This window comes from Giraffa tippelskirchi, chromosome 11 (assembly GCF_054371585.1).
Source record: "Giraffa tippelskirchi isolate mGirTip1 chromosome 11, T2T-mGirTip1v1.2.pri, whole genome shotgun sequence".
In the NCBI taxonomy this organism is placed as follows: domain Eukaryota; kingdom Metazoa; phylum Chordata; class Mammalia; order Artiodactyla; family Giraffidae; genus Giraffa; species Giraffa tippelskirchi.
In genome coordinates this window covers 87,379,181-87,406,785 of record NC_137285.1, presented here as the reverse complement: position 1 = coordinate 87,406,785, position 27,605 = coordinate 87,379,181, and the positions used below count along the sequence as shown (strand labels likewise).

The following is a 27,605-nucleotide window of genomic DNA, read 5'->3' as shown; positions in this document are numbered from 1 at the left end:
ATTCTCCAGGCCAGAATACTGGAGTGGGTATCCTTTCCTTTCTCCAGGGGATCTTCCCAACCCAGGGATCGAACCCAGGTCTTCTGCATTGCAAGCAGATTCTTTACCAGCTGAGCCACCAGGGAAGCCCTTTTAAAGTGAAGATTTCATTAATTTTCCAAATTTTATGACATAAGGCATAATAATAAATTCATTTTGAAAGTTAAATATGTAAAGGGAAAAATATTGAAAGGGAAAACTAAGGGAAAGTACCAGTTTTACCTCAATAATTTGTTTTGTTGCCTGTTATTTGTGGTATTTAATAGTTCAATGAAATTTGGTCTATGAAGTAATTGATCAAGAAAGAAATTGTATTAATTGTTATAAAGTCTCTTTTCTTAAAATTGCTTTGCTTAATAACATTTATTACCCTTCCATTTCATGTTAGGCTCTGTCTTAGACCCAGGGAACACAGGTGAATAAAACTGGAATAATTGTGTCTTCATGAAATTTAAACTTTATTGAGAGGATACACATAATTAAATGTAGTATTAAAATTATGGTACAGGAATATATCTTGATTTTTCTGATGTTGAAATTAACATATTTCCTTCTAATCTTTCATAAAATTTGAAGTAATTGGACTAGTTTAGGAAACAAAAATTATATAAGCCAGTAATTTTACTTTCTTAGGCCAGTGTTAGAAAATTGACAATTTGAGAAATATCTAACTAAGCTTATAGTTCATTGCTTATATCCTAATGGCAACAGGTGGGAAAACATGTATCATAGTATCTCCTTTCCATCATCTAGACAAGTCTGTGGATTATATCCTACGTCTGCCATGTTTGTACCAGTCTCCAATTTTGACACTAAGCCTCATCTAGACATGTCACTAAAAGTGCTGCTGCTGCTAAGTCGCTTCAGTCGTGTCCGACTCTGCTTGACCCCACAGACGGCAGCCCACTAGGCTCCCCCGTCCCTGGGATTCTTCAGGCAAGAACTCTGGAGTGGGTTGCCATTTCCTTCTCCAATGCGTGAAAGTGAAGACGCTCAGTCATGTCCGACTCTTAGCGACCCCAGAGACTGCAGCCTACCAGGCTCCGCCATCAATGGGATTTTCCAGGCAAGAGTACTAGAGTGGGGTGCCATTGCCTTCTCCGACTAAAAGTGCATAATATGACAAATATTTTACTTTTTGCTGTACTGAACTGCTAATGATCACTTATTGCAACTGTCTCTTTAAGACCCAAAGAAGAGTGTATTCAGTCTCACATGCCAAAGAAGAGTGTATTCAATCAGTCTCACGTGCCAAAAGTACAGACTTGCCATCTAGTGATGACAGAAGGTAAACTATAGAATATAAAAAACAATCTACAAATATTTATGAAGTAGTTACTCTGAAGCACTGGCAAAGATACAGATATGAATTAGATATTTAATTTGAGCTAAGAAGCTCAAAATACAGTGAGGGAGACAAGGCACATAAACAACTAGTTTTAAGAACAGCAAATTTCAAAAAGTCAGAGTGAGTTACATAGCATATGCTGAACATGCACACGATAAAAAATGAATTCTGATAAGTAGATCTAGGAAGGTTGATTGTAAGCGTTGGAATTTGAACTGTTTCCCTACAAGACTGGTAGAGTTTTAATGGTCAGAAAACTGGGGGCAGGTTTATTATTTTATCACATTTATACAGTAAAATGTGTTATGAATTAAGGAGAAATCAATAGCTGACACATTGGATATAGGGAAGGTGAGCTAGGGAAAAGCACCTTTAGAGGAGACACCCCACCATATTCCTCTTATTTCATTGTAGTATAGAATAGTCTACATCTACCATGAATTCAGGGTTCTCTGGTAACTCAGCTGGTAAAGAATCTGCCTGCAAGTCAGGTGACCCTGGTTTAATTCCTGGGTTGGGACGATCCCCTAGAGAAGGGATAGGCTACCCACTCCAGTATTCCTTGAGCTTCACTGGTAGCACAGTCAGTAAAGAATCCACCTGCAATGTGTGAGACCTGGGTTGGGAAGATCCCCTGGAGGAGGGCATGGCAACCCACTCTAGTATTCCTGCCTGGAGAATTCCATGGGCAGAGGATCCTGGTGGGGTCACAGAGTCAGACATGACTGAGTGACTAAGCACAGCACAGCACCATGAATTCATTGAATATTCGTTTGAATGTTAATTATTGAAAAAATAATTAGACCGATTATAGAATGGTCTTGGAAACTATACATAGGAGTATTTAAAATATGTTCCTTTAATTTATGAGAAATGGGGCACATTTTTAAATATTTTTAGGATATGTGACAGATACTACTAATTGGATACTGAACACTTAAATGACTATTTCTCTTTCAGTAATACAGTCTCCACTTTTTACAGAGCAGTACATTTAAAGAATAACATTTGTCCACCTTCTATCCAAGAACAGTCAGATGGCACAGTTCTGGTCACAGAAAAAGACTGAAGTCACTGGATGGTGCTCACAGGAGACCCTATAAAGGCTGCATTCAGAGATGGTTTATTCTCTTGACCTTTCCCAGTATGTTTGGTTCTCTAGCACCCCAGTTTTGCAAATGGAGAGTCATGTAACTCTTTATGAATGGTAGAGCAGAACACTGTAAACATTAGACTAGCTTCCTGGTGACATCTTGGAACTGTCATAAGAATCCTGGACTGATGTAATCCAAAATTATTATTTATGTGTGAAGAGCAAAACAAATTTGCTTAATCCATTGTTCTCAGGTTTCTTTAATTTGGAATTAAATAATTTTGAAATGGTATAGACACCAAATGAAATGACCTAATTTAGAAAGTTAACACCATTGAAGTGACAAAGAATGGATTGAAATTTGGAGATGTTTGCAAGAAGAGACTGGCTAAAATTATGTTACTCAGGTTTGATGACACCTTTCCCACTGTTTAAGCTGACATTTTCCCTGTCACTCTGCAACAAGTAGTCCTAGTAAAATGTCACTATTATGCCTTTCCCTAGTCTCCATACAGAATCAATCCTTTCTTTCTGTGCTTATTTTGCTCATAATACTCTTGCTTTCCCAAACCTCAATTCCCTTCTTTGGTGAATAGAGCCTAAATTTTTTCTAGGAAACAAATGTATCCTGAGAGGTGTGCCATACATGGTCTAAACCGATAATAGCCATCCTGCTTGTTTTGAATAATACATATTTTCCTTGGTTTGTGTGCAGCTAGGAATGTCTGTTATTATATAGGGAGAGTCTTCTTAATGGTTCCAATAAATGTTTTGTTTCATTCAGGAAATAAAAGAGCCTTTGTAAAAAATTAACTTTATCACCCTCTTGCTTCTGCTTTTCAATGTACTGCTGATGCTTGAAGCTACAGCAGCCATCTTGGGACTATGAGGCAATAAACATAAGCATGAAATGTCAACATGCCACTGATGGAAAAATTCCAGGTTGTTCTTGGTGAATCATTCCTGAAACCATCTATCTCTAGACTTCATGTCTTGTTGTTAAAAGGTGTCATCTATTTGCTAAAATTATCGACCAATACAGAAAGCAAATATTTATTAAGTTTTACTGTGCAATGCTTGTTTTAATGCATTATCTAATTTTCACAAATACTCTGTCACATTAAAAAGACAGAGACTGAAAACATCAAACCACATGTCTGAAATTGCACAGCTCAGACGTAGATATTAGTTAACTCCAGCTTTTTCATTTTATTGGAAATACCTACAAATAATATTGAGCCTGGCTCATAAAAAAATGGTTTGCATTTTTATTTTACGTTGAGACCTTAGAAACAAATGATCAGTGAATCTCATTAGTGGAGACAGGTAATTCACTTAATCATAATTCAATAATAAACATCCATGGTGATCATTTGTCAGTTTAAACAGTAGGTAAGTCTCACTCTTTGTTAGAAACAGTGTAGTTGGTCAGATGGTAGACTTCTTTTATGTATTCCTAATTTGATATGTGACATTCTACTTTTAGCTTCTCTCTTCACACCAGAAATTGTCTTTTCTGAAGAAATTATGTAAATAGGAACATGAAAATAGGATTTTTTGTTTTTGACACGTCATTTTATTGACCTATTATATTATTCAATAGTCTATATCACAGTAGCTCTTAGATAAATTGCAAAGGTAAAATTCATAAATAACTAACAGAAATTCATACTGAAAAACTTCCTGACTTTTGATTAGTTTCCACTGTTTTAATTTTCCTGGAATGTGATTTTTCAAAACAAAAACCAATTTAGATTGTTTTCTGAAGTGCAAGTCGTTTGATCTATTTATAACAGAACAAAAACATTTTCAAGGTCATACTTAAAAAATAGGCTGGTTTTTGATTAAATTGACTCTGCAGAAAGGCTTTTATTCTTCACTGGAATAATATTTTTGAGCATTTATGGCAGTTTTCTCCATTATTTTAATAATTACTCTTTAATAATTTTCAAATCATCTTTCTCAATTAAAATTTAATAAAGTGAATTATCTATATATTTAGAAGCTCCATTTTAAAAGATGGTTTTAAATCTTTTTTGTTTCAATCCCACTGCTGGGCATATACACCGAGGAAACCAGAATTGAAAGAGACGCATGTACCCCAATGTTCATCGCAGCACTGTTTACAATAGCCAGGACATGGAAGCAACCTAGATGTCCATCAGCAGACGAATGGATAAGGAAGCTGTGGTACATATACACAATGGAATATTACTCAGCCATTAAAAAAATACATTTGAATCGGTTCTACTGAGATGGATGAAACTGGAGCCCATTATACAGAGTGAAGTAAGCCAGAAAGAAAAACAACAATACAGTATACTAATGCATATATATGGAATTTGAAAGATGGTAACGATAACCCTATATGCGAGACAGAATAAGAGACACAGATGCATAGAACAATTTTATGGACTCTGAGGGAGAAGGTGAGGGTGGGACGTTCTGGGAGAATAGCATTGAAACATGTATATTATCATATGTGAAACAGAACACCATTCCATGTTCGATGCATGAGACAAGGGCTCGGGGCCGGGGCAATGGGATGACCCAGAGGGATGGGATGGGGAGGGAGGTGGGTTGGGGGTCCAGGAAGGGGAACACATGTAAACCCATGGCTGATTCATGTCAATGTATGGCAAAAACTATTACAATATTGTAAAGTAATTAGCCCCCAACTAAAATAAATAAATTTATAAAAAATAAATAAATAAATAAATAAAATGCAAATGCTTGTGGAAAAAAAAAAAATAAAAGATGGTTTTAGCAATATCATGGTTTGTTCATATATTCCCAAATATACTTCTTTATATAGAATTTCTTTATATGTTTCTCATTTGACTAGTAAACTACATATTATTTTCTTAGTAATGTTATAAAGATATCATATTTAGAAAGTAATTGAAATTTCAGCTTCTAGTACTCTGCATAGGAATTACTAGACATGACACACACTAAAAATTGATATGTTTTATTTATTTCTTGATTTGAGTACATTTAACCTCTGCTTTTGGTTCCCTGCAGAGATATTCTTGAGTGTTTAACATCATTTTGTCTAAGTAAATAATTCACTGTTAGTAAGTCTCTTACTTAAATTCATTGGAAAATTAACTTGAGAAATAAAAATTCTAGGGTAATTATTAAAATATACAAAATACTGATAAACTGCAAGTAATACTTTCCCTAAAAATTTAGTAAATAAAAAAATAATAAATACAAAAAAATAATCATTTGTTTCAAACATTGATTTATTGATTAAGCACCACAAGTTGGATATGACTGACATTGTACCTGTGTGTAGGTTTGTGTGTACATATGCAAAATGCATATAATATATGCTCACATACATGTTTTATGTGTGTATGTATAAATATATAAATTTATACAAAATGAGAAATAGCTGTCCTTTTTTAATTAGATGTGTTTTGTGTGTATCTGCATGCTTGTTCGCACATGTGTATTTTTTATATGTCTAGAGAAAAACATCTATTTCTGCTTTATTGCCTATGCCAAAGCCTTTGACTGTGTGGATCACAGTAAACTGTGGAAAATTCTGAAAGAGTGGGAATACCAGACCACGTGACCTGTCTCTTGAGAAACCTGTATGCAGGTCAGGAAGCAACAGTTAGAACTGGACATGGAACAACAGACTGGCTCCAAATAGGAAAAGGAGTACATCAAGGCTGTATATTGTCACCCTGCTTATTTAACTTATATGCAGAGTACATCATGAGAAACTCTGGACTGGAAGAAACACAAGCTGGAATCAAGTTGCTGGGAGAAATATCAATAACCTCAGATATGCAGATGACACCACCCTTATGGCAGAAAGTGAAGAGGAACTGAAAAACCTCTTGATGAAAGTGAAAGAGGAGAGTGAAAAAGTTGGCTTAAAGCTCAACATTCAGAAAACTAAGATCATGACATCTGATCCCGTCACTTCATGGAAATAGATGGGGAAACAGTGGAAACAGTATCAGATTTTATTTTTGGGGGCTCCAAAATCACTGCATATGGTGATTGCAGCCATGAAATTAAAAGACACTTACTCTTTGGAAGGAAAGTTATGACGAACCTAGATAGCATATTAAAAAGCAGAGACATTACTTTGCCAAAAAAGGTCCATCTAGTCAAGGCTATGTTTTTCCAGTGGTCATGTATGGATGTGAGAGTTGGACGGTGAAGAAAGCTGAGCACTGAAGAATTGATGCTTTTGAACTGTGGTATTGGAGAAGACTCTTGAGAGTCCCTTGGACTGCAAGGAGGTCCAACCAGTCCATCCTAAAGGAGATCAGTCTTGGGTGTTCATTGGAAGGACTGATGTTGAAGCTGAAACTCCAATACTTTGGCCACCTCATGCGAAGAGTTGACACATTGGAAAAGACCCTGTTGCTGGGAAGGATTGGGGGCAGGAGGAGAAGGGGACGACAGAGGATGAGATGGCTGGATGGCATCGCCAACTCGATGGACATGAGTTTAGGTAAACTCCGGGAGTTGGTGATGGACAGGGAGGCCTGGTGTGCTGTGATTCATCGGGTCGCAAAAAGTCGGACATGACTGAGCAACTGAACTGAACAGAGAGACCTTAAAATTTCTCTTCTACTGAAAAAGTCAAGTTAACAATTTTACCTTGTCTAACTAAAGTTCATAAAAACATGTTTATTTTTTTATAAATTGAAATTGTTGTTCAGTCTCTAAGTTGTGTCTGACTCTTTGTGACCTGATGGGCTGCGGCACCCCCAGCTTCCCTGTCCTTTACTGTCTTCCAGTGTTTGCTCAAACTCATGTCCATCGAATTGATGATGCCATCCAGCCATCTCATCCTCTGTCACCCCCTTCTCCTCCTGCCCTCAGTCTTTCCCAGCATCAGGATATTTTCTAGTGTGTTAGCTCATCACATCAGGTGGCCAAAGTTTTGGTGCTTCAGCTTCAGCATCAGTCTTTCCAATGAATATTCAGGATTGATTTCCTTTATGATTGACTGGTTTGATTTCCCTGCTGTCCAAGGGACTCTCATGGGTCTTCTCCAGCACCACAATTTGAAAGCATCAATTCTTTGACAGTCAGCCTTCTTTCTAGTTAGTCCAAGTCTCACATCCCACACAACTACTGGAAAAACCACAGCTTTGGCTATATGGACCTTTATCAGCAAAGTGATATCTCTGCTTTTTAATATGCTGTCTAGGTTTGGCATACCTTCCTTTCTAAGGATCACACATCCTTTAATTTCATGGTTGTAGTCACAATCTGCAGTGATTTTGGAGCCCAAGAAAATAGTATCCATCACTTTCTACTTTTTCCCCTCCTATTTGCCATGGAGTAATGGGACTGGATGTCCTGACCTTAGTTTTCTGAAAGCTGAGTTTTAAGCTAGCTTTTTTCTCTTGTCTTTCACCTTCACCAAGAGGCTCTTTAGTTCCTCTTTGCTTTCTGCCACTAGAGTGGTATTATCTGCATATCTGAGATTGTTGATATTTCTCCCTGCAATCTTGATCTAGCTTGTGTTTCATTCTGCCCAGTGTTTCGCATGATGTACTCTGCATAGAAGTTAAATAAACAGAGTGACAATATGCAGCCTTGTTGTACTCCTTTCCCAATTTTGAACCAGTCTGTTACTCCATGTCTGGTTCCAATGGTTGCTTCTTGATTTGCATACAGTCTTCTTAGGAGACAAGTAAGATGGTCTGTTATTCCCATCTCTTTAAGAATTTTCCAGAGTTTGTTGTGATCCACACAGTGAAAGACTTTAGCGTAGTCAATGAAGAAGAAGTAGATGATTTTCTGAAATTCCCTTGCCTTCTGTGTAATCCAGCAAATGTTGGCAATTTGATCTCTGGTTCTTCTGCCTTTTCTAAACACAGCTTGTACATCTGAAGGTTCTTAGTTCATGTACTGCTGAAGCCTAAGCTTGAAGGATTTTGAGCATTACCGTGCTAGCATGTAAAATGCTCTCCAACATAAAAATGCTTAAAATGATTTTGTTCTTATTAGTGTTTAATGAATAGGTGTTTGTTTGGCATTAAATTTATTACAGAATGCAAATTAGCATTTATCTAACAATCAGTAGTTAATGGGGTTGTAAATCTGATAGTTGTTGTGATTGTTACACATCTTGTTAAACCATTAATAAGAATGCATAAAACAGAGTAGAAAGTTAAGCTTTTTTGTTGATAGAGGCTATTATTCTGAAAACAATAAAGGACTCATTTATTAAATTCTCTTAAGGAAGCAATATTTCAGAGAAAAATTAGTGGATTGTAATTATTAGATAGAAGCAAGTTATCTTACTATTATAGGAGGTAAAGTTCAGTCTTTCATGCATTTTGGTAGCGTTCTAATTTTCAGAGATACACTTGGTTATTAATAAGTTTTTTTTTTACACGTCTATAAATACACTGTCGTGTTTCCCAGAGAGGAGAAGAGAGGGAGGACACTATTTTAAAACAAGCATTAATTGTGGCTAAAAGCAAGATATGTTTGAGTATCTGAGCAAAATCAGGCTCAGATAAAAGTAAATTCTCTCACATAACGGGACGTCCAGAGAGAAGAGAGACTACAATTTCATGATTTGATGGCTCAGTGACATTACAGAACCCAGGGCCTTTTCAGTTTTCCCTTTGAATCATTGTTTACCTTCCTCACTGCTGGGTTCATTCTCAGGCTCATATAAGAGATCACAACCAGAAATGATACCTCTTTCACGGTAAGGCAACTTTCCCCAAGGACTTCTTAATACCAACCTTCCTATCATATTGCCAGATTTGGGTGTTTGTCCCTCCCTGAAGTTATCACTGGGAAGGGAAGCAGGATTTCTAGGACTGGCTTAGATTCATCATCTGGTGTGTGATGGTGGCATTTTGATATTTTAAAACTTTTATTCATTGAATCAATATAAAATAATGATGCTTGGACCATAATTTTCTAGTCTCCCAATAAAACCTATTGTAAAAATGGGAACTTTTATCTCAAGACTCCAAACCTAGTAAAGGTTTTCAGGTACTGAGTCCAAAGTGTGCCCAGTGTATCCTAAAGAGAGATGTGGTTGACCTGAATGACATAGTAATACATAAGAGGCATTATTAGACTTTGATTTTATATCATACTGGTCAGGAAGATCCCCTGGAGAAGGGAAAGGCAACCCACTCCAGTACTCTTGCCTGGAAAATTCCATGGACAGAAGAGCCTTGTAAACTACAGTCCATGGGGGTCACAAAGACTTGGACATGACTGAGCGACTTCACTTCACTTCACTGATTTTGAAAAATATATCAATTTACATTGTAATGCCATAGTATAAAGTGGCCTAAACTTACAAAATTAATAAAGTTTTTATATTTCTGTCCAATTTACAGTGGTCGTGGTTTAGTGTTTTCTTTTGGATTTTTGCCCATTGTACTGTGGTCAGGGTGATCTGGAAACCCGTAGATCTATTTGAAGAGTATCTTTCATTGAGTTACAGCATGGTTTTAATTCAATAAATTTTCATTGAAAAATTCTGTAAGAAACAGCTTCAAAAACACATTTTTAAATGTTGCATAGGTGTTATTGAAAACACTGTCCACCACAGCTTTGTAAAACCCAAGTGAAAACTTTCCTTTAGAAATAATCACTTTGAAGTTTTTGTATCTCTGAAGCATCAATATATTTTTCTTTTGTATTAACTGAGAAACATGTGGCAGGTTTGTGAATCTTTTTGTTTTGATTGTCAGAAGGTTCATAGCCAAATTTAAGGAGAAATGTTACATATCAGAAAGAAAATTAAAGGTTGAGAAATACTTATTTTTTAATCTCAGTCTTAGCTTTCTACTATTTATATTCTCTGTGGTTCAGTCATTTCTAAAATATTTTACTAAATTTGATAACATTTCTACAAGCTGACTCACAAGTTAGTATTAAAAGGCAAGAGACAGATCAACACGCAGGTAAACAGCTATATTTTGTATTAGGTAAATTATGTAGGTAAGTTGATTAGTCCTAGAATGTTGTATAAAAAAGTAAGAGCTATACAGATGTTTGCTATTGTTATAAGTGGCTCATTTGGACAGCACTTACAGTGATCTAGCCTGTTACCATTTCTGTTTTAACTATAAATACAGCCACAAAATTTATCACTTTATGTAAGTTAAACTTTAGTTGCTATGATACTTGATAATTAATCACCTCTGAAATTGGGAACAAAAATCTCATATAAGGTAAAACCAAAATAAGAATTTCTGTTGCTCTCTTTATAGTGGTTCATTCTCGAATAAACTCAGTTATGGATAGAGTTTTGTGACACCATGGTATGGAAGAACTTATGCGTTTATTCACTTTATAATTAACACAAGGTAAACAAACACCTTAAATATTTAGATCCAGTATATCTTCATTATGATTCTGATCTTACTCAACTGTATGTCAAATCCATCACTCTTATAATGGATTATAATCCATCATAATCTATTTTGATATAATTATAATGAAATGAGGCTTGAATATTAAAAAGTATATTGTAATATCCACAACATAGAATTTAAAAATAGATCTGATACAAGAGATAATTTTTATAAATTTATTCCTATCAAGTATTTATTTGTTACAGAAAACTACTACTATAAGTCATGGCTATATATTCTGACTAAATCATAACCACTTTTGATAAGAAAATGAAACAGAAATGATGTATATACTTGTAGTTAGCTTCAAGAATAATCTCTGAATATGTTTATGCTGATACTTGGAGAAGAACTAGTGCTCCTGGAATTTCTGCACTATTTAATATTTGTGGCTTGGAGAGGCATAGAGAAGTATAAATATAGGGACATGTAAAATAAAATAGAATATACTTATTTTATATGTATATCTATTTCCATATGTAATATGTAATTTTGTTGAGATAACTCATTTCAAAATACAAGGAAGAAACTAAAGAGGAAACAGAACAAAGAGTATGTTGGTGTAATATAAACTATATAAACTATATATCATTATTAAGGAACATAAAGACCTTTGCAAGTATTTGATCTACTGAGAGAAGGAAAAGAAGATTTTGGGTACTACTCTGGCAATGCCCTGATTGGAGTGATGGCCCAAGGCAAGACAGTAATAAGGAGTAAAGAGAAAGAAGGAGAAAGAGAAGAAGATAGAGAAGAAAAAAGAGAGAAAAAGAAGGAGATATTTTGTGTACAGTTGAATTCATTCAAACATTTATAGGTAGATTAAATTTTCATAATTTTAACAGTGCAAAGTAATGTCTCCATATATTTGGATTAAGTTGTACAGAATCTTCATCTGGAAGATAATGTACAAAACTAGGTTAATATAATGTGCAAAGACAAGAGCATAATTGGTGTTGGTTCAAGTATACAAATAATTGAAACATCCTGTAAATATTTAGATTAGGTAATTGGGTAATTTGTCAAGAAAGATGCGTTGCATAATGTGTAATGAAATTAATAGTAAGGGGGGGGTTGTATTTGGAATAAGGATTTTCCAAGTAATAACTGCTAATACTTATAGCACTTATTTTATGCCAAACATTGTCCTGTTTTAGGATATCGATTGAGTATCTCAGCAATCATCTGAAGTAGTTCTAATAGCATTCCTATTTGCATGTAAAGAAAATAAGTCTCAGAGAGCTTAAGTGTATTTCTTGAGGTCACACACACAGAGAATATATTTTAAAAGGCAGAGTTTGGTGCCTCACCTAAAGGTGGGTTGGCTCTGGAGTTATGTTATTTAACACTATGAAGATACATTTGTTGTTGTTCAGTCACGAAGTTATGTCTGACTCTTTTCAATCCCATGGACTGCAACATGCCAGGCTTCCCCATCCTTCACTCTCTTCTGGAGTTTGCTCACACTCGTGTCCCATGGGTCAGTGATGCCATCCAACCATCTCATCCTCTGTCGTCCCCTTCTCCTCCCGCCCCTAATCCTACCCAGCATTAGGGTCTTTTCCAATGAGTCAACCCTTCGCATGAAATGGCCAAAGTATTGGAGTTTCAGCTTCACCATCAGACCTTCCAATGAACATCCAGGATTGATCTCTTTTAGGATGGATTGATTGGATCTCCTTGCAGTCCAAGGGACTCTCAAGAGTCTTCTCCAACACCACAGTTCAAAAGCATCAATTGTGCGGCGCTCAGCTTTCTTCACCGTCCAACTCTCACATCCATACATGACCACTGGAAAAACCATAGCCTTGACTAGACGGACTTTTGTTGGCAAAGTAATGACTCTGCTTTTAAATATGCTATCTAGGTTGGCCATAACCTTCCTTCCAAGGAGTAAGCGTCTTTTAATTTCATGGCTGCAGTCACTATCAGCAGTGATTTTGGAGCCCCAAAAAATAAAGTCTGACACTGTTTCCACTGTTTCCTCATCTATTCCCCATGGAGTGATGGGACCAGATGCCATGATCTTAGTTTTCTGAACATTGAGCTTTAAGCCAACTTTTTCACTCTCCTCCTTCACCTTCATCAAGAGGCTCTTTAGTTCTTCTTCACTCTCTGCCATAAGGGTGGTGTCATCCGCATATCTGAGGTTATTGATATTTCTCCTGGCAATCTTGATTCCAGCTTGTGTTCCTTCCAGCCCAGCGTTTCTCATGATGTACTCTGCATATAAGTTAAATAAGCAGGGTGACAATATACAGCCTTGACGTACTCCTTTTCCTATTTGGAACCAGTCTGTTGTTCCATGTCCAGTTCTAACTGTTGCTTCCTGACCTGCGTACAGGTTTCTCAAGAGACAGGTCAGATGGTCTGGTATTCCCATCTCTTTCAGAATTTTCCACAGTTTATTGTGATCCACACAGTCAAAGGCTTTGGCATAGTCAATAAAGCAGAAATAGATGTTTTTCTGGAACTCTCTTGCTTTTTCGATGATCCAGCGGATATTGGCAATTTGATCTCTGGTTCCTCTGCCCTTTCTAAAACCAGCTTGAACATCTGGAAGTTCACGGTTCACGTATTGCTGAAGCCTGGCTTGGAGAATTTTGAGCATTACTTTACTAGCATGTGAGATGAGTGCAATTGTGCGGTTTAGTGCAAAGCACTGCTTTGTACTAAATCTCATAGGTTTTGGGTTGCCATGTTTTCATTTTTATTTGTTTCTATGCATATTTTGATTTTTTTTATTTCTTCTATGATGTGTTGGTTATTCAGAAGCATACTGTTTAGCCTCCATATGTTTGTGTTTTTTATAGTTTGTTTTTTTTCCTGTTAGTTGATATATAATCTTGCTGCATTTTGATCTGAAAAAATGCTTGAAATGATTTCAGTTTTTTTTTTTTTTTTTAATTTAACAAGGCTAGATTTGTGGCCCAGGATGTGATGTATCCTGGAGAATGCTCTGAGTACACTTGAGAATAAGGTGAAATCCATTGTATTTTGAGTGAAATGCCCTGTAGATGTCTATTAGGTCTAACTGGTCCATTATATCATTTAAAGCTTGTGATTCCTTGCTAATTTTCTGTTTGGTTGATCTATCCATAGGTGTGAATGGGGTATTAAAGTGCCCCACTATTATTGTGCTACTGTTAATTTCCCTTTCACACTTGTTAGCATTGAGGTGCTAGTATTAGTGTTAGTATTGAGGTGCTCCTATGTTGGGTGCATACATGTTTGTAATTGTTATATCTTCTTTTATTGATCCCTTCATCATTATGTAGTTTCATTCTTTGTTTCTTATCATGGTCTTAATTTCAAAGTCTATTTTATCTGATATGACTGTTGCTACTACTGCTTTCTTTTGGTCTCCGTTTGCGTGAATATCTCTTTCTAGCCCCTCACATTCAGTCTTTGTGTGTCCCTAAGTTTGAGATAGGTCTCTTGTAAGCGGCATATGTAGGAGTTTTGTTTTTGTATCTATTTGGCTATGCTTGGTCTTTTGGTTGGAGCATTTAACCCATTAATAAATAAATTTATTGATTTCCATTAGTAAATCATGTAAAATTTATTTACATTAATAAATGTAATTAAATAATTATGTTTAAGGTAATTATTGATAAGTATGATCACATTACCACTTACTTTGTTGTTTTGGGTTCATTTTTATAAACTTTTTCTGTGTCTCCTGTCTAGAGAAGACCCTTTAGCATTTGTTGAAGAGATGGTTTCATGGTGCTGAATTCGCTTAGCTTTTGCATGTCTTTAAAGCTTTTGATTTCTCCTTTATATCTTTATGAGATGCTTGCTGGGTATAGTAATCCTGGTTGTAGGTTTTTCTCTTTCATCACTTTAGGTATGTCCTGCCATTCCCTTCTGGCCTGAAGAGTTTCTATTGAAAGATCTGCTGTTATCTTTATGCAGATCCCCTTGTGTATTATTTGTTGCTTTTCCTTTGCTGCTTTTAATATTTGCTCTTTGTGTTTAATTGTTAGTTTGCTTAATATGTGTCTTGGGGTGTTTCACCTTGAGTTTATGCTGTTTGGGACTCTCTGGTATTTTGGAGTTGACTGGCTATTTCCTTCCCCATTTTAGGGAAGGTTTCGACTATTATCTCTTCAAGTATTTTCTCATGCCCTCTTTTTTTGTCTTCTTCTGGGACACCTATGGTTTGAATGTTGGGGCATTAACATTGCCCCAGAGGTGTCTGAAGTTGTCCTCATTTCTTCTTTATTCTTTTTTCTTCTTTCCTCTCTACTTCATCTATTTCCACTATTTTATTTTCTACCTCACTTATCCTCTCTTCTGCGTCAGTTATTCTACTGTTTATTCCCTCCAGAGTGTTTTTAATCTCAGTTATTGCATTATTCATTATTGATTGACTCTTCTTTATTTCTGATAGGTCCTTATTAAACATTTCTTGCATCTTCTCAGTCCTTGTCTCTAGTCTATTTATCTGTAACTCCATTTTGTTTTCAAGATTTTTGATCATCTTTACTATCATTACTCTGAATTCTTTTTCAGGTAGACCTCCTATCTCCTCCTCTTTCATTTGTTTTGGTGGGATTTTATCATGTTTCTTCACCTGCTGAATAATTCTCTGCCTTTTCATTTTTTAGATTGATGTGTTGGAGTGCCCTTTCTGCAGGCTGGAAGGTTGTGTTTCCTCGTAATTGTGGAGTCTGTTCCCTGTGAGTGGGGTTGGACCAGTGGCTTGTCAAGGTTTCCTGATTAAGGGAACTTGTGTCTTTGTGCTGGTGGGTGGAACTGGATCTGTTCTCTCTGGAGTTCAGTGAAGTGTCCAGTGGTGAGCTTTGGAGGGTCTATAGGTTTGGCGTGGCTTTGGGCAGCACAGCTTTTATACTTCAGGGATGTTTCCTGCTTTGCTGGAGAATTAGTGTGGTGTGTCGTGCTCTGGAACTTGTCAGCTCTCGGGTGGAGCTTGGTGTCAGTGCAGGTGTGGAGACTTTTGGGTGGGCTCTTGTCTGTAGTGTTCCCTGGAGTCAGGTGTTCTCTGAGGTTCTGGAGTTGAGCCTCCTGCCTCTGGATTTCAGTCTTCCTCTTACAGTATGCTGAAGTCTTCTCCATCTGTACAGTGCAGAAGATAAAACCGTTAGGTTAATGGCAAAACAACTCTCCACAACTAGGAACACCCAGAGAGATTCACAGAGTTAGACAGTGAGGAGAAGAGGGAGGAGGAAGATAGAGGTGACCAGGAGGAGAAAAGTGAGAGTCAAAACGGGAGAAAACAATCAAGCCAGTAATCAAATCCCTAAGTGCTCTCCACAGCCAGGAACACCCAGAGAGATTCATAGAGTTATGTAGAGAAGAGGGAGGAAGGAGATAGAGGTGAAACAGAGGAGAAAAGGGAGAGTCAAAAGGCAAGAGAGCAGTGAAGCCAGTAATCAAATCCCTAAGTGAAAATGGATACTGAAGATTAGATTCTTAAATGTACAAAATTGATAGCAAATATGAAAAAGTAAATATTAAAAATTTAGAATAGAGGTTAGTCTCAAAAATACCATATAAAGATACAACAAAATTGATCACAAAAATTAAAATGTATATATATATATATATTATATATATATGGAAATTGTTTTAAAAAATTGGATTTTTTTTATTGTTGACCAATCACCAGTGAGTACATTTAATCAACATACTATTAAACCTAAGTATTCATCACTCTGTGTTCATCTGCAGAAAATAAACTTCTAGAATTCTGCCCTATTTCTCTCTCTTTTTTTTAAATTATTCTATGAGGCCACCATCACCCTAATACCAAAACCTGACAAAGATGCTACAAAAAAACGATTTTTTTTTAGAAAGGTAATAGTAGGCTATCAAAATGAAAGTTAAAGATGTAATAAAGAACCAAAGTTTTTAAAAAGTGATAATAGTAAAAATATATATAGGTATATATGAATTTCTCTGCAGCTGTTGTGGGTAGTATTGGGTCAATTCAGTGTCAGATAGTGCTTGTTCTGGCTTGTGCTTGTTCTCAAGGTTTATAGTTGCCCCTCAAAAAATGAATAGTCTCAGCATTAACTGCATGGTTTTCATCTGTTGCACCTGTCACTTCAGGGGCAGCTCCCCCTTCTTTGTTTACTTTGGCTTCCTTTGTTTGCAGGTCTCTTCAATGTCTAATTTCCACCCTGACGTGAGGGAGTAAGGTGGCCACTTATTTAGGCTCACTTGTTCAGTTGCACTGTGGGCAGGGAGGGATGCTACAAACAAATACCACTGGCTCATGTGGGGAGTGCATTTGATGGACTGGTTTGCCACAGCCCAAGGCGGCATGTATTTCCCGGGTCCACACTGTTCAGGCTCTGGGGTACTCTGCAAGGACACTATCTCAAGAGAGCCCCACATTTCATGCCCTTCCAGGTCTAAGCTGCTCAAGTTCTCTGGTGCTCTGCAGAGGCATCGACCCAGATGGGCTGTGCGTTTTGTGCCCTTCCCTGGTCCAAGCAATTCAGGCGAACGAGTGCGTGGTGGGCACGCTATCCCAGATGGGCCGTGCGTCTCATGCCCTCCCTGGTCCTGGGCGCTTGTTTCCCAGGTGCACTGTGAGGGCACAGTCCCAAGTGTGCAGTGTGTCTCCTAAGGGGAGCTGATCTCAGGCTCTGACACTCCTGGTGAATGTGAATCATCCAGGATCCCAGGAAGACATGGTTAGCAACTGGCAAACTGCTCAGTTTGATGAAAGATGTGTTCTCTGGGGCCAACATTGCAGCAGCCCCTTGCCTTCCATCTCTGGCTGTTACACACCTGCCTCTGCCTCTGGGGAGGGAGGGCTCTAAATGGGAGCAGGCTTGCTCTCCTTTGTTATTGGCTAGGGCACAACCCTTTGTTCTGTGAGGACACCTGGAGTCACCATGCAGCCTTAGACCCTTTTGCAGGTTAGGTCTTATTTATTATTATTTTTTTTGCAGTGGGTGGTCTCTGGCAATCCCACAGTTTGGGTTGCTATGTCATGTTAGCCCCCTCACGTTGTCTTCAGTGCATTCAAGCCCAGTCCTTACCCTATGGACTGACTATGCAGCCTGTGCCTCCCTACTGAGGTCCCACTGATTGCTGGTGGATGTGAGCATCTGAGCTGCTTCTCTGCTGGTAGTTGCAGGTAGGCACATATTCTGTGTGTGTGTGTGTGTGTATTTCTTTTTTTTTCCCAGTTATGTTGTCCTCTGAGATTTCAAAGATCCCCACTGACATGCCTGTGAAAGGGCAAACTCTAAATCACATGCAAAATTTAAACTGTGCATTGTTGAAGGGCCTTCTGCATTTATAAAACTATCAGTGTGGGTGGGGATAAATTTAAACATGTTGTTGTTCAGTCGCTGTCATAAATACAAGATTTCCTTTTTTGTTTAGTAAGTTTGTTTTGAAAGTGCTAAATAAGTCGTTTTATCTGATTAAGAACAGAGTCCTATTTAGAGAAATTCACTGGAGAAGAGGCAGGAACCATATGCTGGATGTTCAGTTCAGTTCAGTTGCTCAGTCGTGTCCGACTCTTTGCGACCCCATGAATCGCAGCACGCCAGGCCTCTCTGTCCATCACCAACTCCTGGAGTTTACCCAAACCCATGTCCATCGAGTCACTGATGCCATCTAGCCATCTTATTCTCTGTCGTCCCCTTCTCCTCCTGCCCCCAATCCTTCCCAGCATTAAGGTCTTTTGCAGTGAGTCAACTCGTCACATGAGGTGGCCAAAGTATTGGAGTTTCAGCTTCAACATCAGTCCTTCCAATGAACACCCAGGACTGATCTCCTTTAGGAGGAACTGATTGGATCTTCTTTCAGTCCAAGGGACTCACAAGAGTCTTCTCCAACACCACAGTTCAAAAGCATCAGTTCTTCAGTGCTCAGCTTTCTTCACCATCCAGCTCTCACATCCATATGAATGTATGGATGCTGGATGTAGGCCCTGGATAATGAAGTGTGAGGTCAAGCCACAAGTCTTAAGAAAGATTGAATAAATGTTGCCTTTCTTCTTTCTGCTAGAGAACTTGGCAGCCCAAAAGATCTCTTCAGATAGGTAACTTGGCAATTTACTTTTGGATAAAACAATTCCAAAGGAGTCAGATGTAGTTTTGGCATAGATTATTTAAGGACTCTTTTCTCAGCAATACTAAATTTTTCAGGGCAAGGGAGTGGGGCCTAGCAGAACTAGAGCTACTCTATAATTTCAGAATCATAAATGGAGTGAGGATGAATGTGACAACTCTATTACTTATACTACTAGTAGAAATTATTTCAAGGCTTAAAATTTTAGTTTGTCTGACTTCAGTGTAGTTTACTGTTACTCCATACACTATTAGCTAACGTCTGTCACTCTGGCAAGTAGTTCTTTTCACTGCAGAACGATGTTTGCCTCACTACCAGGTGGTTTCCTTGATATTGGAAGGTCCCCGGTGATTTTTATTTGCTAAACCCCATTGTAAGTTCTAGAACCCCTATGTTTTCCATCGAAGAACAGCTTTGATACAATTTCTCACTATTTTATTTTTCAATTCTTTTGGAAGTCACCTTGGAAAAATCAAGGATTTTTCCTTCTATACCAGACCTTATAAGGCTCAGTCTTTAGACCATGTCTTCTCTCTGTGTTACCTCACTGCATTGTTTTCTTTAATATATATTTTCTATTGAAATATAGTTGATTTAAAGACTGCCTTTTTTTAAAAGAATTTTATTGAATATAGTTGATTTACAGCATTGTATTACTTTCTGCTGTATAACAAAGTGTATCAGTTCTACATAGGATGACCCTCCCATTGATAGTACAGAATTCTTCCGAAATTTGAGATGTCTGTATTTAGTTTCCCATGTAAACTTGTATATTCAGTTTGCCTCACTGCTTGGATATATAATAGGCATCTCAACATTGGTGCTTTAGTCTCTAGGTCGTGTCCAACTCTTGGGACCCCATGGACTGTAGCCTGCCAGGCTTCTCTATTCTCCAGGCAAGAATACTAGAGTGGATTGCCATTTCCTTCTCCAGGGGATCTTTCTGAACCAGGAATTGAACCCAGGTCTCCTGCATTGCAGGCAGATTCTTTACCGACTGAGCCATGAGGGCACATTAAAATGTCCAAAATCAAACTCATAATCTTTCTGCCAGGTTTGCACGTCCTTCTGGCTTGCCTTGCCCATCTCTGTAATGCTGGCTCCACAATTCCTGTTGTGAGTTCCACAGGCCAAAACCCTTGGAGTCATTATTGACGCCTTTTTCTTATACCCCATTTTCTGTCTGTCAGCAAAATGTTATGGCACTATATTGAAAAATGTTTAAATTTGATAGTTTCCCACTACCTCCATTACTATAACTTTTGACTAAGTGCCACTATTTGTCTGCATTTTTGCAGTAATGCGTGCATGCCAAGTCACTTCAGTTGTGTCCAACTCTTTGGAACTCTATGGACTTTAGCCCACCAGGCTCTTCTGTCCATGGGGATTCTCCAGGCAGGAAGAATACTGGAGTGGATTGCCACTGAAGAGTTTAAGCAGAAGAGAATGGAATCTGATTTGGGATTACTAGATAGGTGTGGCAGGTAGGCCAATATTGGAAGCTCAGGATAAACTAGAAGTTTATCTGCTTAAACTCTTCAGCGCTTTCCAACATTTCTTAGAGTAAAGGCTCTCATAATAATTTACAGAGCTTGATAAGATCTTGGTTATATGTCCATTGTGACCAAAACTTCTGCTCCCTGTCCACTGTCTAGCTGTTTGTTTTGTAATGGCAGTGACATTTCTGCTGTAAATCAATCCAGGGACAAGTCAAGGATCTAACCCAATTCCCTGGTACCATATCTAGAACATCATACTATGAATACTGCATGGAAGCCTACTCCTTCATGTATTTTCAAGCTTTTTGCAGTACTTCCTTATCAGTAAAAGCTGATGACATTACTAAAATAGTGTCTTCACCATCAGTACTCCTTGTCCCTTCCCTGATTATTTTCCCTTGACACTTTTCATCATCTGACTCCCTAAAACTTCTGCTTATTTGTTTATTTTATGTCTCTACCCACTACTCCATTCTCTAAGGGCCATATAGTGTCATCAGATAGAACAGTGCCCGACACATGGTAGACACCCAATACATACTTTTTGAAATAATGAGTCAAATAATTAATTAAAATACAGTAGTATTATCATATCTAAAATAGAAAGAATAGAAAAACCAAAACACAGATTTTTTTTATTTCTTTGAAAATCACCATTATGTGCTTCTTTTTAATTAATTTTTTTTTCTCACACAAAAGCTTAATGTTAAGTATGCATGTAAGTATGTCAGAGAAGTTGGAATAGAGTGTGTGGTATCAGTACAGTGAATCACACTGAAGAGCTGGACGGGTAAGTGGGTTACATGTCCAGAGCATGTACTTAACCCTAGAGAAGAGGGAAAGTTGTATGTATAAGTGGTGAAGAAACCATCCTCAATTATTAGGTTGTTAGCCTAGATAGAGCCAGGAGGCCTGAGGCCTATTCCTCATAGGAATAGGAAAAACAAACAACAAATAAAAGTACAGGATGTTACACAAGTAAGAAAGATGAATTTAGAAAAAGTAATGCAATATATATAGTGTACATAGAACAGAAAAATAAATATATTAAAAAATTAAAATTCTGTGAGTTGTTCAGGAACCTATATCAACATCAAAAGCAGCATCAGCAGGTAATGTCAACCCCTTAGGGAACTTGATGGAAGCAGGCCATGTTCTTAAATTGGAATGGCTGATCAGGGGTGAAAATCAGAGAGATTTTTTAAGCCTAGATGATGTTATAATATCAGGTAATTGTATATGAAGTAAGCAGAACAGAAGGAAAGTAGCAGATGAGAGAGATAAACTTGGTAACTGAAATATTAAATAGACACAACAGGCAACTTTAAAAAACTAGCAAATCTAGAGCCAGGAAAAGTGAGTAATATTAATCCAAATTGCACTTAAACATAGAATTAATTGGAATGATACATTGTCTAAAACAATGTATTTAGGTTGCTTTTAGAGTATATTTTGGTCATTCGTTCTTAATAATTTCTTTGTAACTGTCAGATAATTTAAAATACATTAGAAATATATACTGTGTATCATGGAACACTTATCTTCCTGTTACTAATTTTGTTTGAAAGATGCTGCTAAGTCACTTCAGTCGTGTCCGACTCTGTGCGACCCCATAGATGGCAGACCACCAGGCTCCTCTGTCCCTGGGATTCTCCAGGCAAGAATACTGGAGTGGGTTGCCATTTCCTTCTCCAGTGCATGAAAGTGAAAAGTGAAAGTGAAGTTGCTCAGTCGTGTCCGACTCTTAGCGACCCCATGGACTGCATGGAGCCTACCAGGCTCCTCCATCCATGGGATTTTCCAGGCAAGAGTACTGGAGTGGGGTGTTGAAAGATGCATGGTTCTTAATAGACAATTATTGAAAGATGAATGGTTCTTAATAGACAATTATTTCAGTTGTAATAGTATGTGTTTTTTTAATGTATATAAAAAATCCTACACATCTGAAATATGTATTTTGGTGTAGGAAAAAAAATCCATTTCACATATATGTATTTAATGCCAAAAATGTGCCAGTATTGAAACTAAATTTATAAGATGAAGTGATATGACATTAATTATATGGATACATGTATATAATATGCTTTATAAATGTATATATGTATTTTCTGTGTGTATATACCAAAATATACATACATTATGTATATTAAATTATTTTCCTTCTTATAGAATACATACAAATGTATGTCTGCCTTCATATAACAAGCATTAAATTACATTAATTACACTACACATAAAAGTAAAATATAACTAGCTTTACCTAATTGCTATAATTATTTCTAAAAAGTTGATGTAATGTTACAATTGCATTTGTACCACTCCTGTGGTGCAGGATTTAAATATAATCTTTATGCCCAAAGCTGTGATCAAAGGGCTATATAGAATTTACTTTGTAATTTTTTCATTTGATTTAAAGAGTCACATCACAATAATTCCGATAACTCACACATTTACCTCAGGTTGGGTGTTTTTCACTTTGGGTTATTTCCTCATGTTGCCACATTCTCCTTGAGACAGAAATGCAATAAATATTTTCACAGCCAGATACAATTTGGAAGCGGTGGTGTTTTTTCTTTATAAGTCCATAGTTATGTGTGTCCTTTAGTGTTGAGGTGTGAATTTAGATAGCACTCAAATCCTTAAAAAATCGGAAGTGGACCAATATTCTTATTCAATTATAGTTATTATATTACATTTGGTTACTATATTCAAAAAATTATAATCTCTCTATAATATCTCCTTGAATCTTATCTTTCATTAAAGGTGCCCTTACCTTTAAGTAGTAATAAACTATTTTGATTAATAAGTACTTATCCTTTGAAGTGCAGATAGATTGCCTTTATTCCACGGTAATTTTTCAATATTTCACACTATTATCTTGAAAACGGAGAACTTGCTATAACAAAGTATACGTAAAGTGGCAAATTCAAGTAAATGCCACTTTCATTATTTTGTCACAAAGCTACTTGATAATGAAGTGGATTGAAGCACCATTGAATTCTGTACCTCACAGTTATGCTCTACAGGAACCCTTTGGTCATTAAAATAATAGTTCCCTGTAAAGATTCCTTTGGGGATTCACTGGCAGTGTGGCTTCAAACACAGACATTTTTCAGTGACAGTTCACTAATAAATTATGGATACAAATACAGCTTCTCAAACCAAGTAGCATCTTACTGGAGCACAACAGTGCTGTGACAGGGTGATTACTGTATCACGGCATTATAGGTTTCTGTCTTGTACTGAGTCTAGATCCCTTCCCTACTCTGGATGTCATCCAATGGTTTGGGGTTCTGGAACAGAGGGAATGAGAATTCAGACATAATGTTTACCTTTTCATAGGTTTCAATATTTAAATAAGTGGGCTGCTTTATTTAATCATCAGATCATGCATTTGCCAATAGAAGTGTCACAGCTTGCCTAAGTAATAGTAACCTATTACAACAGAAAGTGGTGACATATATTCTAAAATGTAATTTCTGCGATTGAATTTACCTGTGGCTCAGACAGTAAACTCTCTGCCTGCAGTGCAGGAGACCTGGGTTTGATCCCTGGATCTGATCAAACCCTTCTGGGTTTGATTCTCTGGAGAAGGAAATAGCAACCTACTCTAGTATTCTTGCCTAGAGAAACCCATGGACAGAGGAGCCTGGCAGGCTACAGTCCAGGGGATTGTAAAGAGTTGGACACAACTGAGCAACTAACACTTATCTAATCAAAAATTAACCATAGCATTCAAAGTACACTATTTATGAAGTAAAAAAAAAAGGATATCTAAGATGATAGTAGGAAGCATTAACTTCACCTAACCTATAGTAGTTTACCACTAGATTTGGTATCAAGTCTTCCTTATTTATACATATATGCAATTATCTGTAACAGGATCTATCATATAGTAGATACTCAATGTTTTATTGAGTTCATGACTGCTTAGACTCCTACTTAACCAGTGTCCTTATGCAGTTAGGATTATTATATTAAGATTAGTTTCTATATTCAAAACATTGTAATTTTCTATAATATCTACCTCAACCTAATCTTTCACTAATGATGTTCTTAGATACTTAGATGCAAGACAGAGATTTTTGCATCAACTTCTCTCATCTTTCTGGTTATGTGGCAATGGCGAAATTCCCTCTGACATTTTCAGTGAAAGATAAATTTGAAAAGAATACTTGAAATTTAATTCAGAAGTAGCAAGAACTCCGAATCATTACATGAAAACTGTTTGAGAAACCAGATAGAAGCTGTTCCTCTAAGTGATAGTCCTCTGAAGTTCTTCTCACCAAGATGATAATAACTATCCTTGTTGATAAGCCGGTAATTTTTTAAGTCAGTATGTTACTCAGACCCCTGGTACGTTCATCACCATTAGTCATCTGCTCCTGTCTCCTTGAAATTATCTTCCATCTTAGCTTTCATGGTAGTAGTTTTCCTGGTCTTCCTCTTATGTCTGAGGATTCCTTCCTGTCTTCCTTGCTAAGTTATCTTCTCTTAACTCCAAAGTGTTGTTCTCCAAAGTTCCTTCCTCAGTTCTCCTGTTTTCCTGTGATATCCCACTTGCCGAGATAATTCCATTCCTCTTTTATTTCAGTTGGCACTAATATGTGGACAGCTCTGAAACTGGCTACATGCATGCTCAGTCCTGTCCAAGGCTTTGTGACCCTATGGACTGCAGCCTGCCAGGCCCCCTCAGCCCATGGGGTTTTCCAGGCAAGAATACTGGAATGGGTTTGCTATTTCCTTCTCCAGGGGATCTTCCTGACCCAGGGATCAAACCTGCATCTCCAGAGTCTCCTGCACTGGGGACAGATTCTTTACCACTGAGCCACCAGGGAAGCAGCCCTGAAACTAGATATTCCAACCCAAATAAATAAATTCCAAATCCATGTAGCTAATTTTCTACTGGATCTTTATTTTTTGGTTTTACATGAAATCCCTTGTCTAAAATTGAACTCAAGATCTTAAAAATTTATTTAAGATCTTGAAATTTATTTCTTTAAATAATTTAAATAAATTATATTCTTTGCAGCCAAAGAGGGAGAAGCTCTATACAGTCAGCAAAAACAAGACCGGGAGCTGACTGTGGCTCAGATCATGAACTACTTATTACCAAATTCAGACTGAAATTGAAGAAAGTGGGGAAAAACACTAGACCATTAACCTTAAAATTTATTTCTATTTTCAAATAGCCACTCACTCTGTTATCCAAGTCAGTCTAAAAAGTATCATTTTCTTCCTTACTCATGTGCTTAATAGATGAACACATCAGTTTTACTTAATATTCTTAAATCTGTCTACTTTATCCTCAATCTAATTGCCTTCACTATGACTTTCTTGTCTTATTACAGTGCTCTGTTTTCCTAATATCCATTGTTTTCGACTTCTAATTCTCTCTTTTAGTGTAGTGAAGTGTTTATGAAGTAAAACTTACTTGTTGCTCTCTACCTAGAATTCAAGGTAAAATTCAAAGTATTCATCTTGGGTCCAGGATTTATTTTTCTTTGGTTTGTCTATTCTTTGTATCCTGTCCACATACTCATTCCGCATTACACTATGGCTATACTTAACTACTGCAGTGCTTGAATATTCATGTTTTGTTATAAATCCATGAATTCATTTTTGCTCCTCCTTCACATGGAAGAAATCCTGTTTCTACTATTTAACCTGGCAAACTTCTAGTTCTTTTTGAAAGTGCATTTCTTGATAGTGAACTCCAATTCTGCTGGCCCTCTTCATCCAAGCAGCCATATTCTTCATACCATACAGAGCCTTATCTCTCTTATTACACCACTTTATATAATAATATTTTTAAATATATTTGTCCTCGGACTCATCATCTGACATTTAAAATATTCATATTTAATGATGAATGTTATGAAATCTTGCTTAATGAGTTATTTATGCTATGTAATTTCACTGTTATCTGGAGGTACAAGATGGTATTTTAGAATAGTACACTGCCAAAGTGTTTTACTTGGAAACAGCAACATAGAATTGTTGTTGAGAGATGATGGAAAATACAGTAGTTGTTTTGAGAAAAAATCTCCAGCCCTACAAGAAGTCTAAAGAAATATTTAAAAATAGAAGTAGCTAAGAGAAATAATATTTAGCACTCTAAATTAAAACCTGATGATTTTAGGAAACACACTGATAAAAACACTTTTGTTTTTTTGATTCTTGACAGGGTGTGTGTAGTGTTTAAATAAACTCAGATTCAGTTTGAATAAATCAATCCCAGATAAAGAAAATTTCTGAAAGTAGATTAGGAAGAAATTAGATGTTTGAGTATGTATCTAAGGAGATACATAAGCAGAGGAAAATAATACTGTAAACAGATAAAACAAGTTGCTCCAATCTTATTTTTGGGAGAACACAACAAAAAACAATAAAAAACAGTTACGAAAGAAAATATCAATAAAACAGGAAAAATTAGTCCCTTTTCTATGGTGTGGTTAGCAAGACTTGCATGAAAAGTCTGATTGGTACATTAATAGCTTAAATATTTTTTGATTCATTCACGTAAGTATGTTTTGAGTTCTTATCTTGAAAAAAGATTGCTAAACATACCTAAAATAAAACAGTAGAATGGTAAGTTTAAAGTAATCTTGATAGGATATCTGGATGAGAGTTAAGAAAATGATCACTAAAAAAGACTATTTTCTTTAAAAAATAAAATTAATTGGTCTTTTGAACTCAGAGGTAATGGAAAATTTTTTTCTCAGAAGTTGATTGCCTGTACAGTGAAATCCTGAAAAACAGTATCTTTTCTTGTGACCTTAATTAGGATCATTGTGAAATGCACTTAACTTTTCTTCTCACCTTTTATCTATTAGAATACATTTGTAAAGAAATAAACATATTAAAGCTGAACTGAAAATTTTCAGTGACTAAACAATAAGAGCTAAAGAGTCAAATTTTATTCTTTGCTGGAGATAAAAGTATTTATTTTTGTTTTTGATGAAGAAGTAGGGAAAATTAAATACAGAGAAGCATCATGATTTAAAAGTAATCCCTCAGTATATAAGTTTATTAATATATCAGAAAATAGTATTCATTTCAAATGCCAAACAGTGTCACATATTATTTAAAAGCAGAAATAGCAAGCAATTATATAGCTTGTAATTTAATTCCTACAAACATGTCCTATGAGGTAAAAATGATTGTTGATTCTACATTTTGGTTGCTTT

General features: G+C 36.6%; 1 protein-coding gene across 1 annotated transcript in view; it reads left to right on the top strand.

Moving 5' to 3' along the window:
• The window catches only part of CNTN5 (contactin 5), a 1,514,795-nt gene that overhangs the window by 140,132 nt on the left and 1,347,058 nt on the right, over positions 1-27,605 (top strand). Inside the window, exon 2 of the mRNA XM_081545335.1 lies at positions 17,785-17,972. The gene's annotated coding sequence lies outside the window, so the exon portion shown is untranslated. The remainder of the gene's footprint in view (positions 1-17,784; positions 17,973-27,605) is intronic.